The 27,546-nt window shown below is 32.9% G+C and overlaps 1 protein-coding gene across 6 annotated transcripts in view; it reads left to right on the top strand.

The window, feature by feature from the left end:
• Nucleotides 1-27,546, top strand: part of LOC135134452 (orexin receptor type 2-like) — a 185,637-nt gene that overhangs the window by 126,231 nt on the left and 31,860 nt on the right. For 2 of the 6 annotated variants that reach the window (XR_010281312.1, XR_010281313.1), the window contains exon 8: nt 23,800-23,892. The exons of the other annotated variants lie outside the window; for them this stretch is intronic. The gene's annotated coding sequence lies outside the window, so the exon portion shown is untranslated. The remainder of the gene's footprint in view (nt 1-23,799; nt 23,893-27,546) is intronic. 6 annotated transcript variants of the gene reach the window in all.

Consider the following 27,546-nt stretch of genomic DNA (forward strand, 5'->3'; position numbering starts at 1 on the left):
ACACGGCCTAAATTTAGTAGCTAAATTTTCGTTTTAAATAACTCCTAACAAACATGCACTCCATCGAAGCTAATTATTATCTGCTGGTAATTTAGCCTGCTATCATACCTGCTTCTCGGGTTAGAAATCAATGCAAGACCAAACAGAAAACAAATTCAAATTATAAAAGAAACTCAAAAAACTTTATTACATGCAGCACAGTTTAGAGTACAACAGTCAAAATATTCTATTTTTCTGGCAGGTGTAACATGACCCTACAGAAATCCATGTCCACATGTTGACAGATGTTTCGCTTTGTTAACATGTTTGAAGATTATATCGTATGTTTCGAGGCCTGCATACTTTTAACTTGCCATTTGGCAAGATTGAAAAATTTTGTCGTGTGAGAAAATAACTCCAACACCCTTCAGCCTACATGAGATGTTGTAAAACAAACCCAATTTCTATTTCATTCATTAAAATAACTAATCGATGGCAGGTTCGAAGCTAAATTAAATTTGACAATACTTACGTCAGTCATCATGACAATAAAGCACCGACTACAGTGAATTTTTGTAAATTCGCGTGAATTGTGTGGACGAAATTCACTGTCCGCGATTGTACTTACAAGAGTTTGTTGTGTTGGTTACAGTTTTCAATAAATTAGATTTTCGGGCAAAAAATTGTCATTTCCAAAAATTCATAGTTCCGCCATTTGGTGGTTTCGTTTGCATTAAAATTTTTAATCATCTTGACGTAACATAGAAAACTGTACAATGTTTAAACTTATGGTCCATCCTATATTTTATAACATTTTTGAATTTATCTCGAAGTCGCGAAGTAAATCTTCCGTTTATGTCTGATTTGTTGCGATTTGATCTCCATTCTCCGATTTCCTTTAAAATATTGCCAAGAGATTTATTCCCTTAAGAAAAATATATAAATAATAACTTTAACAGGTTTAACCAGAAAAATTCTAGCTCAACTAGTGTAAATTTTCTGGACACATGTTGCTTGTTACGACACTGATTTGTGTTGAAGCGGTTATCTCAACAAAGTTCTAGAGAAAAGCAGAAACATGAGTTAGAAAATTCTCAGTCGTCGCCATTAGTTTGAACCGGCATTGTCTCTCGTGTTGACAACATTGCGGAACGCCGAAAAATGGCAGTCTGTTCGTAACGTTTCTCGCCTGTTTTGAATGGACGACAAATCAACAAAGGGCGTATAAGTAAACAAATGCGTTTTTCAATTGTTATTTTTTGGTCAAAAAGAAAATGCATTAATTTTTCAGTTATTTTCAGTGCCATTTTGTTTTGTATTTGGATATTTTTAATATCTCTTCTGTTTGGATAGCAAATGTAAGCGGCAATAAACGAGCTTGAATGACATGAAATTTTCCCAATCTGTTGCAGTATAAAGTTTCATAATTCATTTTACTTCCCGAGCGTAAGCAAAGGAAGTATTGTAATCGAGTCCGTCGGCCGACTCTCTACTTTTACGTTTTCTCGATCTTTCATGACCCCTAGAAGACGAAGAAATAGGTCTCCCATTTCCGTCTGTCTGTCCGTCTGTCCGTCTGTCCGTCCGTCTGTCCGTCCGTCTGTCCGTCTGTCCGTCTGTCCGTCTGCCGTCCCGGATTTTTATTAGACAGATAATCTCCGAAAGTACTCGACCGATTGTTGTGAAATTTTGTACTTATATTAAGAATATCATGTAGATGGTAAAACGCTAACCAAAATTTGTCTAATCATCCCCACCACTAATGCGATGACGTCACTTCAAAATTCTACATAGTAAATGGGTTTTCAATTGTATAAAATAACATAGTCCTACACATGTAGTTTACAACTCTGAATCGACTTTTCACCCGAAACGTCCAGATTTTTGGAAAAAAAATCAAAATTATAAAGCAACATTTTGAAATTTAATTTTTAATCTGCTAACCAGAATGCTTTGAAATGTTGCAGATGTTTTAAGGCTATAAAGAGCATCATAAATCTTTAGTCAAAAAATATTTGCTTATCCACTCCAAAAACTTGATGACGTCAGCTCAAAAGTTTGTGGAATAAATCATATCTAAAATGTACAAAATATGATGAGTCTGTACTTGTGATCTATCACTCCATTCATATTTTTTGGATTTGCATATACAGGGTCACTCAAAAAAATTAATGAATGCGTAAATTTATTTTACTGATTTACTCAGAAACTACAAAACCGAATGCTTTGAAATCTTGCAGATGTTTTAAGGTAATAAAGAGCATAATAAATGTTTAGTCAAAATATATTTGCTTATCCCCTCCAAAAAATTGATGACGTCAGCTCGAAAGTTTGCTGAATAAATCCTATCTAAACTGTAAAAATATGATGAGTCTGTACTTGTAATTTATCACTCCATTCATATTTTTTGGATTTGCATATACAGGGTGACTCAAAAAAATTAATGAATGCGTAAATATATTTTATTGATTTAATCAGGAACTACAAAACCGAATGCTCTGAAATCTTGCAGATGTTTTAAGGTCATAAAGAGCATAATAAATGTTTAGTCAAAATATATTTGCTTATCCCCTCCAAAAACTTGATGACGTCAGCTCGAAAGTTTGCCGAATAAATCATATCTAAAATGTACAAAATATGATGAGTCTGTACTTGTCATTTATCACTCCATTCATATTTTTTGGATTTGCATATACAGAGTGACTCAAAAAAATTAATGAATGCGTAAATATATTTTATTGATTTAATCAGGAACTACAAAACGGAATGCTCTGACATCTTGCAGATGTTTTAAGGTTATAAAGAGCATAATAAATGTTTAGTCAAAATATATTTGCTTATCCCCTCCAAAAACTTGATGACGTCAGCTCGAAAATTTGCCGAATAAATCATATCTAAAATGTACAAAATATGATCAGTCTGTACTTGTGATCTAACACTCCATTCATATTTTTTGGATTTGCATATACAGGGTGATTCAAGAAAATAAATGAAAGCGTAAATTTATTTTACTGATTTACTCAGGAACTACAAAACCGAATGCTTCGAAATCTTGAAGATATTTTAAAATTATCATAAGCATGGTAAAATTTTGATCAAAATGTATTTGGTCGTCCCCCCTAAAAAATTTATAACGTCACCACAAAATTTTGCTGAATAAATTCTATCTAAAATGTACAAAATATGGTGAGTCTCTTCTTGTGATTTATCATTCCATTCAAATTTTTTCGATTTGCATATACAGGGTGACTCAAAAAAATTAATGAATGCGTAAATTTATTTTATTGATTTAATCAGTAACTACAAAACGAATGCTTTGAAATCTTGCAGATGTTTTAAGGTTATAAAGAGCATAATAAATTTTTAGTCAAAATATATTTGGTTATCTTCTACAAAAAACTGATGACGTCAGCTCAAAAGTTTGCCGAATAAATCGTATCTAAAATGTAAAAAATATGATGAGTTTGTACTTGTGATTTATCATTCCATTCATATTTTTTAGATTTTCTTAAGAGGTGGTTCAAAAAAATTAATGAAGTCAATTTATTTTATTGATTAAATTAAAGGCAACACTTATTATTAGTATTACACCCCAACCAACCCAATTTGGTAGACACAAAATTTGTTAAAGGAAAAACTCGGTTGAAACATAAGGGTAGCACGCTTATTTACATCGACTTTAACATTACAGACCTGCATTTGTTTTATGCGCTCACTTGGTTCCGCGAATGTGAAATAGACATGTTTATAATCAACCAATTGTGAATTTCACCGTCAAGAATTAAAATAAAACCCAATGTTTTATATAATAAGCGGAAGTCGAAGCAATAAAACCGATGGTCGTTTTGTTTACAGTTTCTCTGTTTGACTCTCACGTATGCTGTTACGCTTGTCATCTTAAATTAAGAATGTTTATACATAAACGATTTTCAGTTGCCTTTCATATTACTAGACAGCGGATTTTTGTCGGGCTACGTCACGATTATAGGTGGGGACGCGCTGGATCGCCGGGACTCAGTAGCGGGTGATAGATAATCACTGAATTTAATCAGTACTAATTCCATAAATATAATTAACGATTTATTAATCAAACGGCTAAGTAAATGAGAACGGGAATTAACAGCAGAGTGCAACGAAACAGCGTTATTCTAATCTCAAATAAACGAAGTGCAGTCCGCAACCGCAATGAATTCGCAGACCGAGTTTGGCCTTGCCTAGCCCGACAGAAATCCGCTCTCTAGATATTACACACCGGCGCCGTATACGTGAGTAAATTGTTTCGTTATTTTATTGATTATAAGAAATCAATATTCAAAACGACCCAATTCATTTTCCCGAAAATTTGGGAATACAAGAATTTTATTCTTAGTATTACACTACATCTATTCCAACTGATATACGTGTCCTTGCAAAAATGTTGATGACGTCATCACAATTTTTTTTTAAATTCCCACTACAAAAATGTAATGAGAAAAAAAAAACACAATAGGCATGCAGTCGTCAAGTTTCCGACAGCGAGGAAAGTACTGTCTAAACTCTTTAGACCAATTTTTTCCTTCAGTGTGTATGTATTACGTGATATATTTTCTTTACATCTCATCACCTTTATACGTAAAGGAGGTGAATCCTTATTCAGTTCCGGTTATAACACAGTTCAAACGTCGCTTCCGATATTCAAGTTCATTAATCAGTTCCAGTTACAGTAACTTAACAATAACTATTTAGTTCGTTACGTAATTTTGATTTCCAGTTACGCAGAAGTGGATGGGGTGATATAAATATCGATCGAATACTCAGAAGATGCTCTAGTAGTGTCAGACTTTCCAAAATGTTCAAAAATAGGCAAGATAACATATTTTTTACTTTTTGATAAAACGTCAAACGTCAAGTGTGCATCTATCCACATCTGTAAACAATCACAACTTAATAAATATTAAAACTGTAGTCGCTAAATTTTTAAATTTAAATTTCGCGCCATGAACTGTAACAACATCGGAAGGGTGATCGTGCGCGATGAGCTGCGACTCTCCCCTTCGTCCTCGAGCCGTCGTAGAAGTAAGATGTGTCGTAAATATATTTTAATAATTATAAGTCTTTAGATACAAATCCTGCACGCCCTGTATAATTCCGCTACAGCCTCCTACAAATTCAGAAGTGGGATTCGTCAAGGAAGAAATTGGTTTTTGAGGAAATAAGGCGAACAGCGGGAAGATCGCCACGTGTTATTTAGAGGTTATGTTTATGGTTGAAAATGTCCACGTTGGGGGAGATTCCCGAGATTCGGGACAACATTAAGTCAGCATCCGTAAACGCTGTGAAGGCTCTGCACAAAATTGTGTTCGAAGAAGACGCAGGTAGGCAGAACCGAGGAAACTTAAGAAAATTCCCTGGGTTCAACTTCGGTGTGGATTCTGACGAATTTAAGGACAAAGTTGCGTATGTGGAGCAAAACATACCGTTGGCTGATTTAATTGCGGCGTGCAATGTTATAAAATTGGACTACTCCGGTGAGAAACCAACGCTTATACGGCGCATTTGTATGGCTTTATCAAATTTGGAGAATTTAATTACGGAAAACGAGGCTGATGACGCTGACGAGGATGAACAATCCGACCTTGAGGATGAAGTGGAAGAGGAAGACCAACAGGCCCCCGTAGCAGCGCCCCAAAGGTTCATTTTAAGTTTTAGGGATGTTGAAGACTCGCTGCGCACATTTGATGGGAAGAGTTCTTATCCGGTTGAGAGGTGGATTCAAGACTTTGAAGAGACTGCCCTTTTATTTGGATGGGATGACTTGCAAAAATTGATCTTTGCAAAGAAATCACTAAGAGGTTTGGCTAAGATTTATGTTCAAAGTGAGACAAATATTAGCACATGGGGAAAGTTAAAGAAAAAACTTAAGAGTGAGTTCGGAAAGAAGATAAATAGTGCTAAGTTGCATCAAATATTAAGGGAACGAAGTTTACGAAAGGATGAGGATGTCCACGAGTATTTTTTAAGTATGAGGGAGTTGGCTAGTCGAGGAAATGTAGAGGTTGAGGCACTTATTCAGTACATCATAGATGGGATTAATGATTCATTAACCAATAAAGTTGTTTTATATGGTGCCAGTACCTTGCACGAGTTCAAAAAGAAATTGGAGATCTATGAAACCATTAGAACAAAGACCACCCCACCAGTGACAAAAGTAAATAGAAGTGTGATGCTAACAGGACAGCGAAGCACATCAGCTGAAGGAAACAAATCATCGCCAAGAAAGTGTTACAACTGCAATTTAAGTGGGCACATAGCAGCGCACTGCCCAAGGCCAAGGAGGGAAAAGGGCTCCTGTTATAAATGTGGAATACTGGGACATTTTTCAAACAAATGTCCATCGAAACCTGAAGTAGGACGTTCCACCACTTTTACCAATACAGAGCGTCCAGGACCATCAACTCTGCTGATTGAGGAAGTGGCACCAGCAGACTGCAGCATAGCCGTGAAATTGGATCCTTGGATTTGTCCATGGGAGTTAAATGGCGTCTTAGATTCAGGTAGTCCTATATCATTAATTAAAGACAGTTTTGTGCCAGTAATATTTAGGAAGGCGTACAGTTCTTGTATTAGTTATTCTGGTATAAATTCGTCTGTGGTAGATATTTTAGGGTTATATGAGGGCACTGTTCATTTTAATTCTATTCAGTTAAGTACTTTATTTCATATTGTCAGTCCTGAGACAATGAGGGCCGATTTGGTTTTGGGAAGAAATTTCTTGTTTCAACCTAATTTAGAGGTTAAATTTAATAACCAGCAGGTAATTTTGAATAAAATATCTGACGAACCACCATTTTTCAAACCTTCTGGCTCAAATGAATTACTGTTAATAGATCCAGATATTTTTAAAACCCCAGATGAAAACTTTATTGTTAATCCTGATGTGGACCCAGTCATAAATTTTAAACTGCATGACATTTTAAACCAGCACATAGTAGCTAAAGAACCAGATATTCCTGCAATAGATTTTGAAGCCCAAATTATTGTAAAGTCTGAGCATACCCCATTTCATTTCCAACCAAGGCGTTTGTCATTTTTTGAAAGGGACAAGTTACAAGTTATACTTGATGATTTACTCAAACAGGGCATAATTAGAGAGAGCAACTCCCCGTATGCTTCTCCAATTGTTTTAGTTAAGAAAAAGTCCGGTGAATTACGATTATGTCTAGATTTTAGGGAGTTGAATAAACTAGTTGTTAGGGATCGATATCCTTTACCTTTGATCGACGATCAGTTAGATAGTTTAAAGAATAAAAAGTTCTTCACTAAATTAGACCTACAAAGCGCCTTCCATCATGTCAAGTTAACTGATGATTCGACAAAGTACACAGCGTTTGTCACACCTATGGGGCAGTACGAATATCTAAGAATGCCTTTCGGATTTTGTAATAGTCCTTCAATTTTTATGAGGTATATAAACAAAATTTTTCGTAGTCTTTTGAGTCAAAACAAGATCTCAATCTTTCTAGATGATATTTTAATTGCCACAGAATCAATTGAGGACAACATTGATATTTTGCAAGAGGTATTGGCATTAGTTAAATTAAATAAGTTGAAGTTAAGGCTGGACAAGTGTTGTTTTTTGATGACGACGATAAATTACTTGGGTTACCAAGTATCTGCCGAGGGTATCTCGCCATGTAATGAACATATTGAGTCTGTATTTAGATTTCCGACACCAAAAAATCACAAAGATGTTCAGAGCTTTTTGGGATTAGTTAGTTATTTTAGAAGGTTTGTTAGAAGCTTTTCGGAAATAGCAAAACCGTTGACTGACTTAACAAGAAAAAATGTTGCATTTAATTTTGGTCAAGCTGAATTAGAATCCTTTGAAAGATTAAAAAATTCTCTAGTCTCCTGTCCATTACTAGCGATTTATTCACCAACAGCTGAAACTGAATTGCATTGCGATGCTAGTTCATTAGGCTATGGAGCAATATTGTTGCAAAAACAGCATGATCACAAATTTCATCCTATTGCATTTTTCAGTAAACGCGCAACAACTCCTGAAAGTAAATATCACAGTTTTGAGTTAGAATGTTTATCTATTATTTATGCACTAAAACGATTTCATACGTATTTACATGGGATCAAGTTCAAAATAGTCACAGATTGTGATAGCCTTCGTTTAACGTTGTCGAAAAAAGATTTAAATCCTAGAATCGCCCGTTGGGCATTATGGTTACAAAATTACGACTATACCGTTGAACACCGTAATTCTGACCGGATGAAACACGTAGATGCCCTAAGTCGTAATCATATTTTAATACTCGAAGATAGCACCCTTGAAACGACATTATCTCTTCAACAAATGCAGGACGGTAACATAATCAAAATTAGGAATTTGTTGGAAGAGCGAGAACACAAGAAATTTGAATTAAGAAACGGGTTAGTGTATTTTAAGGGATCTAACAAGCTACTATTTTATGTACCTCAAGCGATGGAGTATCAAGTTATTAGGATGTACCATGATGAGTTTGGTCATGTGGGGAGGGATAAGGTAGTCGAATTAATTACACGGTTTTACTGGTTTCCGAAGTTGAGGGATAAAGTTAAAAATTATATTTCCCATTGCTTAAAATGTATCGCGTACTCTCCTAACTCCGGGAAAAAAGAAGGCTATCTTCATTCTATACCCAAAGGAAATATTCCGTTCGATACAATACACATTGACCATTATGGCCCTTTGGAAAAAACCCCCAGAGGTTACAAATATATTTTTGAAGTTGAAGATGGGTTCACTAAGTTTGTGAAGCTCTATCCCTGTAAAACGACTAATGTTAATGAAGTCATCAAACACTTAAATCACTACTTCGATTGTTATAGTAAGCCAATGCGGGTTGTCTCCGATAGAGGGTCTTGTTTTACTTCTGTTTCTTTAGCCGACTTTTTTCAAATAAATTCAGTGGAACACATTCAAATCGCTTCCGGGGCTCCAAGGGCAAATGGTCAAATGGAGAGATGTAATCGTGACATCACTCCTATCCTTGCAAAGATTACCCCATCCTTAAATAAATGGGATACAAAACTGCCCGATGTAGAATTTGCCATTAACAACACTGTTAATCGCAGTACGAAGGAAACCCCAAGTAAGTTATTGTTCGGACGAAATCAACGCGGCCCAGTTGATGACGCTTTAAGTCATTTCTTAAGTAATGAATTTGATGTGCGGTCTGACATTAATATGCTCCGAGCCAATGCCTCTCAGAACATACAAGTTAGCCAAAGTTACAATAAAGAACTTTATGATAAAAAGAGGAAACCTGCTCGACGGTATAAAGTTCATGACTTTGTTATGATTTCAAACACAGATGTCACGCCTGGTGTGAACAAAAAATTGATTCCGAAATTTAGGGGACCATATGTAATCAGTGCTGTACTGCCTCACGATAGGTATTTCATAACAGATATTGAGGGTTTCCAGCATACGCAAATACCGTTTAAAGGGGTTTACGATTCTTCAAGGATGAAGCCTTGGTTAGGTAGTGATGTAAATTCAAGTTGTTCGCTAGATACGCAAGAGACCTAATAAGATTTGTTTTTGTTTATAAGTTCTTATATGTATTTTGTATGTATTTGTGTTTAGGTGGGATTATTTTATTGTAGCTTGTGTTATTTCGTCATGCCGATCTCAATTGTATGTAACTTATGGTCAGCTGTGCTATGTAAGTCTTATGTATGTATCCGCTAACTTTATTATGTTGTAGATTATGTGATTACGTCACTTAATATTATGTTAGTCAGCTGTATACACGTTAGGTGCTTTTATGTATTATTTGCTAACTTTTTATGTTTTATAGTTGTCATTTTTACGTATTTATGTCACATAGTTATGTTAGTCAGCTGTATACACCTTGTGTCTTAAAGCATATAATAGTAGACTATTTTTCCATTTTCCGTGAAATAACTTTTATGTCTTGTACATATACTACATGTTTGTAACTTTAGTGTTAAGTTTATGATTCAGTTATTACGTAAAATTAGATTGGTTGTAACGGACGAGGTCGTCCTAAGTCAGAATGGCCGAACTGTAGTCGCTAAATTTTTAAATTTAAATTTCGCGCCATGAACTGTAACAACATCGGAAGGGTGATCGTGCGCGATGAGCTGCGACTCTCCCCTTCGTCCTCGAGCCGTCGTAGAAGTAAGATGTGTCGTAAATATATTTTAATAATTATAAGTCTTTAGATACAAATCCTGCACGCCCTGTATAATTCCGCTCCAGCCACCTACAAAACAATGTTTCCATTTTAATCAAATTTCTAACATGAAAATGTTTTTCCTCTGAGAATATAATTCATGAATCACATGACCCCATTTCTTCCAATAGAATTTGTTCATGCCCTTAGTTACATGTCTTATCACAGCGGTAATAATTGTATTGCCTTATTGTGGTCTGTTGCTACCTAAATTTAAAAACTGTCAAATTTGACAAATTTTAGAATTTCATAATTTTTTTTTCTATTATGCCAACGTTGGGGGCAAGCTCAAAACGACGAAATCAATTCTGTTATCAAAAAATGTGTTCATTCATTATATTCTCATGTCGAATATAACTCGTGATATGATTAATAATCGAAGATATGGCTCGTGAAACCGAAGCAGCACATTCAACTCGTGCTTCGCACTCGTTGAATCTGCAGCTCGGTTTCACTCGAAATATTATCGATAATAATCATATCACTTGTTATATTATAATTGATTACATATTAGATACGGCAAACGAAAAACGATATTACTCACGGGAAATGCATTGTTAATCCAACAAAACGAAACTGTGCAATGAAACCTCTAAAAGCAGCGAAAAGAGGGTGTATTAAAAACACTTTTGCCTGGTATGTCTACGATACATTCCCCAGCTTTATACGTTTTATGTTATGCAAAGAGGATTATCCAAAAAAAATCTCAAAAACATTTTAATGTACAAAGCTAATGTATTACCGCCACACGCCACACATATTAAAGTGTATGGTAATAGTAGATTGTTTAATAAGTAAAGAAAAGTGTTATTTTAAGGGCGTGGACAAAATTATGCAACATAATGTACACAAGCTAAGAGTGTCGTTCATTATATTTTCAATTCGAATCAAATATGTAATCCAAAATGATGTGTTAAAACAAATGAAACAAAAAGTTTCAGGTTAACAGTGATGTGACATTTTAAGAAAAGAACGTTTTGGGCAAAGTGTCAATGTTGTCGCTTTTTTATGCCCACAACAAATGGACTATAGTTTTCCAGTGAGTGTAAAAGGTTAAATGAACGAACAAAGCGAGGTGCACTTTTCTTTTCTAGTGAGTACCCGAAAATAATTTGTTATTAATGACGATTTTAATTTATTAGAGTTATAATAAAAATCGACTTTGCGTCACTTACATATAAAAACAATAATAATATTAATAATAATAACATAATTTATTTTCAACAGGGCAGAAAAAAAATTACGTTGGTAACGGAATACCAGTAATTTTACCTTTCTTAGAGGATTTCAGCCTGCTAATTGTCATCAAAGTTGAGATCTAAATTTTAAAACTCCACGGGCAAGAATTACTTGCTCACAAACAATTTAGGTTAATCATAATTCATAATTGCTTATAATCACCGTAAGCTAAGATTGAGCAATGAGTGAGTTTGTACGTAATATATTTTCTTTTGCGTTCTTCAAAGAAATTTTAAGAGGAGTCGCTACGTTTGGCTCTTATGGTGTTGTCAATATATTTTCCGAATATAATATCTCCGTTATTAACACACTTATTATTGTTATAAAATTTTAAATGTAACTTGTTCCGAAACTATTTGGTTTCAACAAAACAGTACTCCACCTCATTTTGGACGTCAAGTGGACAGTACTTAAACGAAACTTTTCCTGGCAGATGGATAGACCGAAGGGGTCCACTATTGAGTGGCCTGCCAGGTCACCGGGTTTGCCTTCGCTTGACTTTTTTTGTGGGGTTGTTTGAAGAATTGCGTTTATATCAATAGACCGATTCACATTGAAGATTTACAGGAGCGCATACGTAACGAAATTGATAGCATTCCTCCAGAAATCCTCATTAGCTCACTACAAAATTTTATTCAGCGTGTTTTTTACGGGTGAGGTTTAATTGATCTGCAAATAAAATACTATTTTGTCAGCAAAATGGCTGATTGAGTAGCAAATTTGGAGCAGCAATTTATGAGTTTGTGATCAGCTAATAATATTTTTGTGCCCAGCCGAAAAAGTGCATTGGCATAAAAAAATTCAATCAATATCGAATTTTGTTCACTATTAGGTTTAATTGATCAGGAAATAAGCACGATTTTGCCGGCAAAATGGCTAATTGAACAGCAAATTTGGAGCAGCAATTTATGGGTTTGTGATCAGCTAATAATATTTTTGTGTCCAAATGAAAAAGTACACTAGCATCAAAAAATTGAATCAATGTCGAATTATGGTCACTCTCTAACTAATTTCTACACAGCAAGCTATGTTATCATTTTAACTGCTAATAAAATAATGGTACAGAAAACAGCTGGTAACAAGGGATATCAAATAAATCGATCTACTAGCATTTTTGTCCAACTATAATATTCAAGGCAAATAACAATGTAATAAAGTACGCTAAGTTAAAATTAATATTTATTTCAAAAAATAAAAATTAACACAACTTATTGTACAATAAGAGCTCGCTTAGCTTTAGAGGGTTTGCCTCTTTTTCTTTTTTCACCGATTGGTACAGTTTTTAGCTGCAGGCAGTGGAACAAAACAACAATACTTAATCAAACAAAACAAAACAAATCATGGAAACAAGTTATCATCTGTGCACGACCTTGTAGAAAGAACTTGTCCAAATCATGGATAGATCGCACCACTACCATTTGCATGTGCCGACTGGTGCTCCATCTAATACGCTCCACCCACTCTAACCGGATTTTGCTGACTTTTCAACCAAGTAGCTGATATTATTACGAATAAAGAGTTAATCATTTATATTATCCATTCACAAAGCACTTTAGGAACGCTGATCACTTAATATTGTAGTAAATCGCTTATACTTACAGATGAAAAATAATTTATTTTGTTACTTTTGTATAAAATCCGCACATATGTCAGCCAATCTGCTGCTCAATTATCCTTTTTGCTGACCAAATATTCTTTCTACAGACATTTACTTGCCGCTCCAATATTTGATTAGTTTATCAAAGTCTCAAATTTTACTAACCATTGTTTGATGTTACCAATAATTTAATTGCAGTTGAAAAAATATCTCGCTGATCGATCATTTTATTAGCTAAAATATTATGCTCAATAAAAATTTTAATTGCTGCCAAAAAAAATATTGCCCTTTTTTACTGTCAAGAAGTAAATGGAGAGCATTTTGAGCATATTTTGTAGAAAACAGAAGTTTAATTTTAGTTTCGGCTGTTGGTTAATTTATTTATTGTTTAATGCTCCTAATTTATTTTGCCATTTCAGTCGGCAAAAAAGTATGATTGTGCTACATCAATGAATTCAGAAAAAGAAGCTCTATTCAAAAATGCATTAATTATATGGTAGTGGCATTAAAAAAAATTAAGTTGGCCTTGCATCTCGAAAATAAATGAAGGAAAATTTTTCACGAATAATTAGAGGACAACTTCTTGTACGCCTATACCTATAATTACAGTTGTTTCTTTCCGGGTTCTCAAGACATTTAACCGTTTCCATAGATTCTAGAGACCCTGCATAATGGGTATTATAATTTTTAAGACAAATTGTAAAATTGTGTGGTAGGTGTATAATTTTAATTATTTCTTTTTTTACAAAAGCCTACACGCATACGATTTAAAATAGGGGTAGATAAACCACAGGTGTGTAGCAGCATATTATTTTAGACGTTTTAAGTAGGATTTACTTGGCAACATTTTGAGAAAACCCTCTTTGTTATCAGATTAGAGCCACGAAGGAAAATTGATTTTGAACGTAGGTACTGAGAAAAAAAATCACTTTAAGAAATTTCAACAATGTAGAGCAAACAATGTGACACGAGAAGAATTCTTACAAATGTTTTTCTTTTATATCCTCAACATTTATAACTATGTCCATGTTATGGCATTAAATGTACAAAATTACAAATATAAATATTACTAATATTCGTGTACAAATTTTTTCTCAGATCAACAATAAATAGTTATATATGATCTCTTCGAGATCGCCGTACTGCAATAAATTCTTATAGATCAATGGTACGTCCAATATTTCTGTGCTGTGCTCACATTCCTTCCATCTGATGCGCCTGGAATTCCTTTGGATGCAGCTGGTTAATTGCTTCGGAAACCGAAAGGTCACTGATTAGACCTGATCACCTGCTCTTACCTTTCATACATGCTTAAAACAAGTGTTAGACATTTTCATTAAATTATAACATAAATATTAAAAAGCAATTTGGAACTTTCTTAAATCTGAATTTTAAACGTGAATTGAAATTAACAACGACTAAATCTTGTACCTCAAGATGTAAATTTTAACAAACAAGTGAAACTTAGAAAAAAGCTCATTCGTTAAACATTCTTATAGTATTTTAATACTTTTCATAAAAAGTAATATATTTTTGTCTGTAACATCCGTATCTAAGTCGAAGCAATATAACGTCATTCCGCTTCCGAATAAACAAACTCCGGGCTAGACAGCGTATGGGAACATCTACATTTTGCCCTTTAGGAGTTCCTCTACAATGAATTTAATTTTCTTTTTATAACTTTGTAGTATACTTTTTGGTAGCACACTCGTCTCCTCCAGAACAAGTTCAAAGTTTCGTACGGCTGTTACTCTTTCATATTCAGTAATTCTCCACACGTCGCACAGTGCTGAACGTACGACTTATTTTTAAGCTCAAGAACGTTCACTTTTTACTTTGACTTTGTAGGTTTCTTGTTTTATGCGAATTGTTGCACACGACTTTGGCGCAATATCACTCTTTCGCGTGTTGCTTTTTGTTTTCCTGTTAGAAGTGCTTTCATCCGGATTTTTCAGATCATGCGATTGTTCTCTGAAAATCAATCGTTCGAACCGAATGCACAGGTTCAATAATTGCGACCAGCGGAAACGGCATTTAGAATACTTTCGATTACTGCTGATTTTTTGTGTTGGTGATGTGTTAAACATGAAAAGATCGTAAATGTGAAAATATTCTGACCGAGAAATTTATTTCCGTTTTGGTAAAACCCACATTTTCGCGTAAAATTTAAAATCAAGTATCTAATACATATGCAGAAGATCATAAATATACCGAATAGTAAACCAACCGTATTTTTATATTTAATAGAAGCGAATTTTTAAAAAGGCTTTAGAAGATATTTATGTGGTGTAGTCGCACACAGAAAGAAGATATATGGCCTTAAGTGTCATAAAGTGATAAATAATGACAAAATAATACATTGAAACTGTTCTCTTTTTCAGCCCAGACAGAGGTTGGCTGTACATCGCTGCAACGTTGATTGATATTTAATATTTTGGCAAATATAAAGCTTGATTGATTCAATGATATTTTAAACTGTAAAGCTTTCATATATTGCGACCATTTCAAATCGCGGCGTTAAATAACGATGAATTCGTTTGTTTTTTTTTTAGCTATAAATGGAGTGGTAGAAATTAATGCTTGAAACCATTTACGAAAATTGGATGAAATTCGCATTGCATTTTATCGTCATTGATTGGTAACATTATTATAACATTAATTTAAAATTTAAACTCAAGGCAATTTCCTAACAAATTGTTGATTTGAAATGTTATTAGCACACAAACGATACCATAGCATATTTTTTAGTGAAGATTTATGTCATTTAATAAATTGTGGAGATGACATCATCAATTGTATATATATAATGTTTCGTAAATCAGTTTTAGAATTTTTCAAATTTTTTAATTACTTTCGATGGGCACCTTTTTTTAAACCACCTTTTAAATCAGGGATATATTGTTAACTATATAAATTATAAAAAGACATCTTATTGTGTACATTTAAAATAAGATCTATTCATCAATATTTCGAGATAACGTCATCCGTTTTTTTGGAGAGAATAAATAAGTGATTTTGGTTAACTTTTTATTTTGTAATACAAAGATTTTAAATTTGGACTGTGTCCACATTTAGCGAAAAACACCAACAGTTGTCAGCAGCGATTTACCCAGTATTACTCTTAAAGCAAAATGTAAATCGTTACATTTGCCTTAAATTGACGTGTGCAAAGTTTCATAAACTAGTATAACATTAAATATTCGAAATTAATGTGCTTCAGTCCTAAAATAGATACCTGATCTCACTTATTTAATTAATTTGTTAATGATCTTTCTCTATAAACGTCATTTTTGTTCTTAGGGTATTGGAATTCGCATCGTTAACCAAAACGTCAAAATTAAAAGTGCCTTCCTCAATATCGTCAATCCTGTATTTCAATTACTGACTGCTTTGACAATTTTGTGTAAATAAAAATCTAAAAATTCGTAAGTTAAATGCTGTAAAATAATTCACTTCCAAGTTTACTTTTTAGCTCTAAACAGGTTGTTACGACAGCAATGCTAGTTTATGTACGAAAATCGCATCTAAGTGTGATCACATGGATCATTAATACGTAGCGTTTAATTGCTTTGTAATGGGAGTGAAATTCGTTTAATGCTTGACGTTAAGATAATTTCTGTAACGAGCTGGGATTTTTCGATTTAATTTACAAATGTATAAAGCATTTCATAATTTTTTGACAGTGCAACAAATCATTCCATTATGGATAAATAAATTATTTTTGATAAATTCAAAGAAATAAACTCAGCACACTCACAAACGAATTATTGTTTTAGATATTCGTAATTTTGATGATGGTAATTTAAAAATTCCAAAATTTCGTAAAAGCTCTCTTTCGAAGTGTGTAAATTCATTTGAAATGGACGACGACTATGTAAACATTTGTGCAAAAAATTATAGCTTTTGATTTACTGGCTTCGTCTGGGAGTTAAACTAATTTGAAAAGTATCCTGATATAACTCACGAATGTAATACAAGATGCAATAGTTTTAAGTAAATATGGCTATTTTTAATGGAATTCTAACATTTATTTTTTATACCTGTCAGAAGTACATAACTTACAGTTTTACAATTTTCTTCCTAATTAAAATATTAATTTAATTTAATATTAATTTGCAACATATGCATAGACAGTGAATTCAAATATAAAGTGGTCTCATGTTGTTAACAATCTAGTGTTATTATGGATGATAATAACTATTATTGTCATTTTGATAAGGATCTTCTTCATATGAGTAATCATCCTCTGCAGAACTATCAAAATGTATGCTGTCTTCTACATCACCACTTGTGTGACTGCTTTCTAGATGACCACTTCCTAGATGACCGTTAGTCAAATAAACATTTCCAAAATAATCATTTCCAATACCACTACCAGAATTTTCACTTCCTAACTGCCTGTTGTTACGATTTTTGTGGGTAATATGTCCAGATATTTCACTCAATTTATCGAAAAATTCTCTTTCATTATAATTATCTTTTAATAGTGGTGCAGCAGCAATCCATTCAAAAGTACCTATCGAGATCTGAAAAAAAGAGAACTGAGAGAGACCGTTTTAATTAAAAAATCATACGCACAAACACGAAAAATAATAACCGTGCCATTGCAACCAGTTTGTTTTTTTATGTAATATGGGCATATCACCTCTTTTATATAGATACATTTCTTTACTGCAAACGACAAATGAGAATCACGTGATGCAGGTATTTAAAGTATCAAATCGTTGCCCCACATTAATTTAGTCAAAATGCTTGGGAAATCATAGATCCAAAAAGAGTAATTTATAATGTAAAAATTACCAATCTTACCAAAAATCTTAAATTTGTACCACTGTGACTTCACTTGTATTTTTACTAAGATGAAGATCGACTGAAAAACAATTGGTTTAACGAGTAGTGTTTTATATAATTCACAATATTTCACCAAAATTCCAATATTTAATTAATCACAATCCTATAACCTAATCCGATAAATTAGTTCTTGCTCCAAAAAAGAATTACAATAATCGAATTTTTCTATTTCATTCCTTTGGGTATAACGCATGGTTTTAATGGAACACACAGCGCCACTCGATGAAAATCACCGGAAATAAATTTCATGACCAGAACCGGAGCTTTACACTTTTCTGTAAAAAGAACATATGCAACTATTTTTGATATTATACCTGTTTAATTGCAACTAAAACAATTAACACAGTAGACCATACCCCTGTAGATATGATTAACTATAAATAAATAAATGAACTAACGCGAAGGAAAAATATTTTCGGAGCAAAGATTCACTAAGAGAAAATCAACAAATCGATTCAATAATACGCAAATTAATCGAACAACTAAAATAAAAAAAGCCGCTAGCAAACACTGCATTCGTATGTTACGTGTAGAGAACTGTTGCTCTAATATTTCTGGCAAACGAATTTGAGCGATTTTTTTAGAAGGGATTATCATAAAAGGTGGTTATCCTGTGTACGAAGACCATTGATCTCGTAAAACGAGACCACATATTTTCTTTGTGAATTGAAAATAAACAAGGTTTTTTTGATTTGGTTTATTCACTTTATGAGTTTGACGGGTGATCGTTTTAATGCTTTTTGAGGGAAAATATCGGTAATGGTTTTGCATTTTTGTTGGGTGTTTTTCTTTTCGTTACATGACCTAGAACGGAAGAAGTCTAGATGATGAGTATAATTTACGTGAATTTGACGCTCCAAGGACTCAATAATTTTGTTTACTGAAGGGCGGAGATAAATTTTTCAAGGTATCCAAGATCATTAGTTTCTCACCGAGCGAGTTTCTTTCTATCAAGGCAAATTAAGAGCTAAATTATTTCAATATTCAAGTAAATATTTTTAGTAATCATAATCCCTTTACCTCCATGAATACCATAGTATTTGAGAGTAACAATTGTTTTCCTTGCAATTAGATTTCGTACTGAAAATTATAAGTTTAATATTTTCTTGTGATCTAACTAAGATCTAACCAATTAATGTTTATATATTTTATTAATCTGAAGTACGTTACAAACATCTAAAAGACCCATATACACAACTTTGCATAAGTTAATATCGTATTAATGGATTAAGACATCACATTTATGTAATATACAAATTTATGTTTCAGTATTCCTTTTAAAAATAATAAAAATTTTATAAAACGTTTTTTATAGCTATATCATTACCTTAATTGTTTACATCATTTTGTATATCAGTTAAATTGCAAATAATGAACAACTACTTTTTATAACGCTGCTCGCAATAACATTTTTTTTTTGTTTCAAAGCAATGAATACAAAGTACACAGTCTGATAACAAATAATAACTTGTTTGAGATTTAATAAATAACAACCCGCAAGACACAATATAACATGTTCTACTTACCATATATAAGAATAATATTACGTAAGTATAACTGGTACGCTTTAACGCTCTTGAATGATTTTTAAGTTGGTTACGCCTCGAAAAAAGTTAAGAGTTTAGCCTCACAAATATTATTTTTTGCAAAAACTTTCATTACACCGAAAATTCTACAACTTACTTACTGACCTATAAGGTGCACTGAACCTCTTCAGCCATTTCAAATCGTACATACCACAAACAGCTCAGACAGTTAAGTAAAGAGCTTTAGAATTAAGATTATTTAATTGAAATATACACATTCTATAGTCCTGGAAAGTGAAACAGTGCTTGCAGCTTAATCTTCGAGTTATCAAGATCGCCATTAACACCACCATTAACTAAAGGAGTACACTTAACTTCACGTTAGTTATGATACATCTCACTTACCAAATTAACTTACAAATTAAGGAATTTTGATTTAAGTGTTACACCAAAATTGAAGCAAAATTATTTTATAACCCCTATAAAGAAAGCCTATTATTTACCATTTTTTCTAAGAAATTCTACTCCACCATCTAGGGTTCAAGGACCTACTTTTAAAATGAAATAATTAATTGTATTAATTAATTAAACGAGCACCGTATTATCTATCTACAGTGTTTTGCCTTAATTGATAATATTACTTTAAATCTGATACCTATTTTAATGTACTCGTATTTAATAATGTATATCTAAAGGGAGACTCTAAACGTAACACTTTCCGTTTTGCTGCCAGCCAGTTTTTGTTTTACAAACTCTAATACCAAATAAAAACTACTTTTTAACAAAAACATTGATCGAAGGTTATTTCGACAGAACTTCCCTCTCCCCTAAAGTACAGTCGAACAAATACAGCTTCGAAAAAATATAAAATTTAGCTTTGAGAATTTTATTTTATTTTTACTTCCCGAGCATAAGCGAAGGAAGTATTGTAATCGAGTCCGTCAGCCGACTCTCGACTTTAACATTTTCTCTTTCATGACCCCTAGAGTACGAAGAAATAGGTTTGCCGTTTCCGTCCGTCTGTCTGTCTATCTGTCTGTTCGTCTCTCCGTCTATCTGTCTGTATGTCTGTCTGTCCGTTTGTCTGTCGTCCCGGATTTTTATTAGACAGATAATCTCCGAAAGTATTGGGACGGTTGTTGGAATATTATGTAGATGGTAAAACGCTAACCGAAATTTGTCTAATTATCCCCACCAATAATGTAATGACGTCACTTCAAAATTGTACATAGTACATGGGTTTTAAATTGTGTAAAATAACATAGTCCTACACATGTAGTTTATTACTCCGCGCTGAGTTTTTCCCCGAAACGTACAGATTTTTGGAAAAGAAATCAAAACTATAAAACAACATTTTGCAATTTAATTTTGAAACTGGAAAACAGAATGCTTTGAAATCTTGCAGATGTTTTAAAGTTATCATAAGCATGGTAAATTTTTTATCAAAATGTATTTGCACATCCCCCCTAAAACATTGATGACGTCACCCCAAAATTTTGCTGAATAAATCCTATCTAAAATGTACAAAATATGATGAGTCTGTACTTGTAATTTATCATTCCATTCATATTTTTTGGATTTGCGTATACAGGGTGACTCAAAAAAATTAATGAATGCGTAAATTTATTTTACTGATTTACTCAGGAACTACAAAACCGAATGCTTTGAAATCTTGAAGATGTTTTAAAGTTATCATAAGCATGGTAAATTTTTTATCAAAATGTATTTGGTCGTCCCCCCTAAAAAATTTATGACGTCACCTCAAAATTTCGCTGAATATATCTTAAATGTGCAAAGTATGATCAGACAATACTTGTGATTTATCACTACATTAAAATTTTTTGGATTTGCTTATACGGGGTGCCTCAAAAAATAATGACTGAGTCAATTTATTTTATTGATTAAATCAAGAATTACAAAACTGTAATTCTTGCAGACGTTTTGAAGTTATTGTAAGAATCTTAACTTTTTAATCAAAATGTATATGTTTATCAACCGCAAAAAGTTGGTTACGTCATCTCAGAATTTTGCCGAAAAAATCCTTTTGGGAATGTGGAAAATATGATCAGACTATACGTGTAATTTATCATTGCATTCATATTTTTAGATTTGCTTATACGGCGTGTCTCAATGAATGACATTCCCTCAAAATTGTCTCTAATAAATAGAACCTGAATTGCATAAAATATTATATTATCACGCGTGTGCTTTATGAATCCCCCTGCTTTTGAATATCATTATTATTATTATTGCGTGTTGGTATTGCCCTGCAGTTATCCGTGCGCTTAAAACTTTCTAATAAAAATAAACATAATTTTCTATTATTATTTTTACATAATATGATACATCAACCAACACATTGGATGTCATACATCGAACTAAAGTATGATACATACATGAATGTAGAAAAAAGCTTCTACAGGAATCTCAAATAAAACTGCATTGTGTCGATTTGCTTATTGGCGAAATAACCATCCCGAAAAAAAATCGGCCATTAAGTACGTACAGATGTTGCTTGGCCCGAATAAGCGGCGGTGGTAGACAAAAAGGACATACGCATCTGTTTAAAAAGAAAATGAACTGTGACTGATTTTTTAAATTTGCTTATACAGGGTGCCACAAAAAAATTAATGACTGAGTCAATTTATTTTATTTATTAAATCAAGATTTGCAAAACTGAATATTTTTAAATCTTGTACACGTTTTGAAGTTATCGTAAGCATGGAAACATTTTAATCAAATCAAAATTTATCATTGCATTAATATTTTTTAGATCTGCTTATACAGGGTGACTCAAAAAAATTAATAAATCAGTCAAGTTATTATTGACCAAATTATGAACGAGCCGTGACTTCCAGAGTGAAAGCGAATTTATTGAACTCTAACGAGAAGAATCTATGAAAGACATAAAGACACGGTTCTGAAAGCGAGGGAAGTACTGTTTAAACTCTTTGGACCAATTTTTCTTTCATTTACGTAGACACGTTCAATTTTAGAGATTTTTATTTCCCAGTTAACTCAGTAATAAAAATTTTAAGTATTTCATGTTTTCACCGTTTATAGGACACGAAAATTCAGCTTTAATATGTGTGGCTATTAATTAGAAGTTTATTAAACAGATCATCTTCAACCTACTGAACTGAAAATCGTCTTGAAAATTTTAAGCGGCATTCAAACCCCACCCCAAAAAATGATGACTTCACCTCAAAATATTATTAAATTGTTAAATTAAAATATTAAAGTTATTCTAAAAAAAATACAGCGTTGTACTCCTAGATTTGACAATTTTTGTAAATAGACTGTAATAGACTTCTTGACATTTCTAAAGATGTTAGTATTAAATGATCACAGTCCATATAACTAAATTGTTGCCTCAGACCGTTGAAAGCGTCAACTCAAAATAATAAAAAATATACAGAATGCTTCAAAGAACGTTGTTTGTCCTTTAAGAGGCGAGAAAAGCTAAGTGTTAATAACTTTATCTGTTTTATTTTTCACTTTTCACTTAGTTTTAAAATATCATCAAAACAAACTAAAGTAAAATAATATATATTTTTCTACTGAGAAAGTGTATGTACAGAATGTCCACTTAATTCTTTAAAGCCAATGAATCCATTGCTCTAAAAAATTAAGTGTAATAATGCACTCTGAATGTTTTTAAAAATTCATGGATAAACCCATTTATTCCACCGACTGTGCCAGAAATGGTGCATTAATATCTCCGAAACAGGAAACACTGTAAAATCATCATCAGTGTTACTATTAGGTCTTGAAATAATTTTTTGAGGTGACACGAAGACGTTAACGACGAAGAATAATGTTTAAAACTCTTACAGCTTTTCACTCTACTTTCTAACTTTTTCCTTTTAGCATTGTTTTCGAAGGACAACAATTAATTAGTTTTTAAAAGATTTTGTAAGTTGTAGAAAATTGTGTTTAGTTGGTAAGCTCAACTTAAAAAGATCTAAGTGAATAAAGTGAATCGCTGCAAGAACTGTACATTTTTGTTTCTCAGTCTCATACTTTAGAAAAATATTAACCAAAACTAAACTTTTCCACTATTTCATTTCAAGAAATGAACATGTTTATTCTCATTTTGTGCGGTTGATACCAACTCATTTTTCTATCAAGTATAGTGGTTTAAATTAAGATCATAACATAAATCTTTGTTTTTCGGTTTTCCCAAGGGTAATATAAAGTGTGGACTGCATCCACTCTGTTGTCTCTTTTTAGCTTTTATTTTTATTAATCAACCTAATTAAACGCGAAACAGCGTTTCCCATGATTCATCTTGTATATAGCCGCATTCCACATCTCAACGACAAAAGCACGTTACGAAACATGAATTTAAAAAAAAAATCTTTATTTCTTTTAGAAATGCCTTAAAATTATTATCGAAGAGATCAGCCTCCGATGATAACACAATATTTTCCACCACCCTTCACACATACTGACAGTGAAGCTTTTGGTAAGTACTTTATTTACTCTAGCAGATTGGTACGTGATACTGCGATGGCGGTTCGAGATATTTTTGTCGAAGACCGAGTAAACTGAGACAACACAACCACTTTATATGAAATCTCGAGAGAGTTACTCTAAATATATCTTTTATGATGCATTCTTTTCGATTACAAGTAGAGACGTTCTGATGTTTACTCCACGTAGCGAACTAATTCATGAAAACAAATAGAAAGAGAGTAAACTAGAACAGTATAGTCATTTGGAAAAAAATCCTTCTGAACTTTTGGACGTAGAGTTTGTGTCTACATAATCATCAAAAGCACTGTTTTCTGTTTGTTCTTGATTATAAATTCAAACTTCGTTTATCTAACTGAAAAAAAAACTGAAATATTTTGTGTAGGAACCAAATCACAACTAATTTTTTATTCACAGTTGAGTTTACGACCGCAAATTTACTAAAATATGAAGAACATTTATAATTTGTAATTCTAATTTAAAAAAGTCGATGGATTAAATTAAAATCCAAAACAAACATGTTGTTATCATGTTGTTACTACACCGAAAACTTCGACAGTCAACCTATCTGTACAGGAAACACAATAAGTAATTTATTAGATAAACTTAGACACTGACAACGTAGCTGTTGAAATGCATTAAAAATATGACGACATTTTTTGCTGTCGTGGGGCAATATCCTACATTGAATGATCGTTATGAAAATTATAATACAAGTAATTAAATATATGTCGCCGTATATTACTTGTATTATTATTGTCTTAATTTTCTGCAGAATAATGGTTTTTTTTTTATTATTTTATGTTTACCCATACATTTTCTAAATTTTCATTGTCACTGACTTCTTTTATATTATATAGCGTTACGTAGTTAGTTAGACCCGAAAACAAGGAAAAAATTACTTAACAATCGCCCTTAACTAAAGACAATATTGATATTTAGTGGGGATATGACCACCATTTGCACCTCACACATTTATTTTTCTTTCTAGCCATTTTTAGTATCTTTAAAACGTCCAGAATATTCAAAAACATGTGGCCTACACTCGACGTTTCTATAAATCTAAAGTAAGCCAAATACACTTTGACCTATGTCGGGTTTGACCTTCTCGTCTATTCAATATATTTTTGATTACAGTGCTTGCAATTAATTTCGTAATTCTCCATTTTCCTAAAATTCTGGCCCGTTTGATGTTTTTAATCATCACTTGCTGACGAACCTCTCCCACGAACGGTTTTGTTGGTTCATTAAGCCAACGAATACATGCTCCTGCCCTGGCAATGAACTTCTGGATACTGTGATTATAACCTTGTATTCAAATGATTTAATCCTTTGTCGTTAATTGTTCCATTTTCAACACTGTTAATGACCTTGGAAGAGCACTGACTTTATTAAATGAACACTCGTACGTTGCGAGAGTGTTGGAGGTTCTAGAACTATGAAAATTTTCATATCCTCTCCTATAAGCCTGAGTACGAACGGCAGGAATCACAGTAGGATATAAATGCCCCTGTAGCTTAACTAATTAATTGAATCACTCCTTTAAGTTAATTTTCTTTGTGATGCTAACATTGTTGGCGAAGCGCGGAACTTTTGTGTCAAATTTCGGTCTGCTGTGTACATACATTTAAATGCGGCAGGAGATCAAACGGAAGATTCTCATATATTTCAGAACTATTTAATGGGGGTTTTAAATTAGTTGTAAAAAGAGCACTGAAGTACTTTACTTATGTAAAAAGTCAATATAACTTTGTTACATCACTTTATAATATAGGAAACAAAACGTGAAAACGAAATTTGAAAAAGAAATCTCCAGACAATAACCTACAAAACCGAACAGAAATTATCGCAAATCCGACCTTCTAATAGAACATCACTATAAAATAAAAACCTATCCTATATTTGATTTACTTTTAACAAATCGTGATGAAATGGTTTCCCAAGACGTTTTAAACGTTTTTAAAAGTAGCGCTTTTCCTGTAGACAATAATATTTTAGACGAGAATGTTTTTTAAATTTTGAGAGCTAGTGGAGTTCAAAATGGCCGTTTTACGCCAAAATAACAACCGAAATAATTAATTATATCATAATTAAAAAAAGGGCTTCTATCTTCTGCACAAAACCGATACAAGTTTGTGGTTGTCTAGATGCGAAGCAGAATTATTTTGCAACATCTGGCAACAGTTCACAGAATTAATGGACGTAGAAAATATGCACCACTTTCATATTTTCTTAACGTTTCGTAACCCCTAAATCATGGAAAACTAGATCTCGCGCTGCCATCTGTCTGTCGCCTGTCGTCTGTCATTTGTCTCTCGTGTGTCATCTATTTACGATTTTATTAGGCAGATAATCTCCGAAACTACTCAACTGATTACTGCAACATCTTGGATATAGTTTATAAATATCGTATAGATAGTAAAAAGCTAACCGAAATTTGTCTGATTATCTCCATTCCCCACCATATGATGATGTCATGAACATCCAAAATGGCTTACCTCTTTTTCTGGGAATTTGAGAATACCGTACTGGCGTTATTACACTGTACTTATCCAAGTTGATATACAGGGTGTTATTGAAATACATGGAAACAAAAAATCTGGTGAATGTAGGGAACCTAAGAAGTCAAATGAACGGTTGTTGTTTTAGTAAAATTTTGAAAGGAAAATTTAACCCCTATCCAAACATTCATTCCTCCACTGATAAATAATGGTTTCACGAAAAAATGTGAAACCTAGTAACTGAAAACTGCCGAGGTGTAACTACTGTTGCTATTAATTTATTGCTAGCAACAAATAAACAATGACAATAATTAATGAACTGACAATTAAAACTTCAAAATCATAATTTAATCAATCATAAAATGAAACAAAACGTAACGTATGCAACTAGAGCAAGTTTTCAATATGTCCACCACCATTTCGTATACACGCTTCCGCACGTCTAATCAATGATTGTTGCCTTGTTCATGTAGAGTTCTCCACACCACAAAAGGTGAAACTCCCACTCGGTAAGACAATCGTCTAATGCTTATACCTGGATCGTTTTCAACGACATTCAAAATTTCTTCTTCGGCATCAAGTGTCCATTCTGTCCTTTCACGACCACGATCACTAAAACGAGGTTGAAATTTCCCATTTTCTCGTAGACGCTGAACAACGTTAGCAAATGTTTTATGATTTGGCAATCTTCGTTCGGGAAATGCTTCTTGGTATAAACGTCGAGCTTCCAAGGAGTTTCTTAAGGCTTGTCCATACATCAGAACCATGTCAGTCATTTCAGAATTAGAAAAATTCATTTTGTTCTTCCAAAAAATTGCAAAAACGTCAAAAAATGATGGGCTAATGAATGTATTGTCATGTTAACAAGCAACAATTTTACCTACTTTAAATTACTATAGTGATCAAATTTACCTTTAACATTTTTGGAATCAGTAGCGCACACGCAAATTTTAACAGATTTTCAATCAATTTTATCTCGAAAACTAAAGGATTTTTATTAGATCAATATTTGATGCATAAATTCTCTACATCATGACCAATTACCTTAAAAAAAGTTTCCATCTATTTCAAAAATACCCTGTATACATTACATATATATGTATATATGTCCTTGCTAAAAACTGATGATCTCATTACAAAATTTT

This window comes from Zophobas morio, unplaced genomic scaffold (assembly GCF_036711695.1).
Source record: "Zophobas morio isolate AGI-343-1 ecotype UQ-CSIRO unplaced genomic scaffold, CSIRO_AGI_Zmor_V1 ptg000023l, whole genome shotgun sequence".
Lineage (NCBI taxonomy): Eukaryota > Metazoa > Arthropoda > Insecta > Coleoptera > Tenebrionidae > Zophobas > Zophobas morio.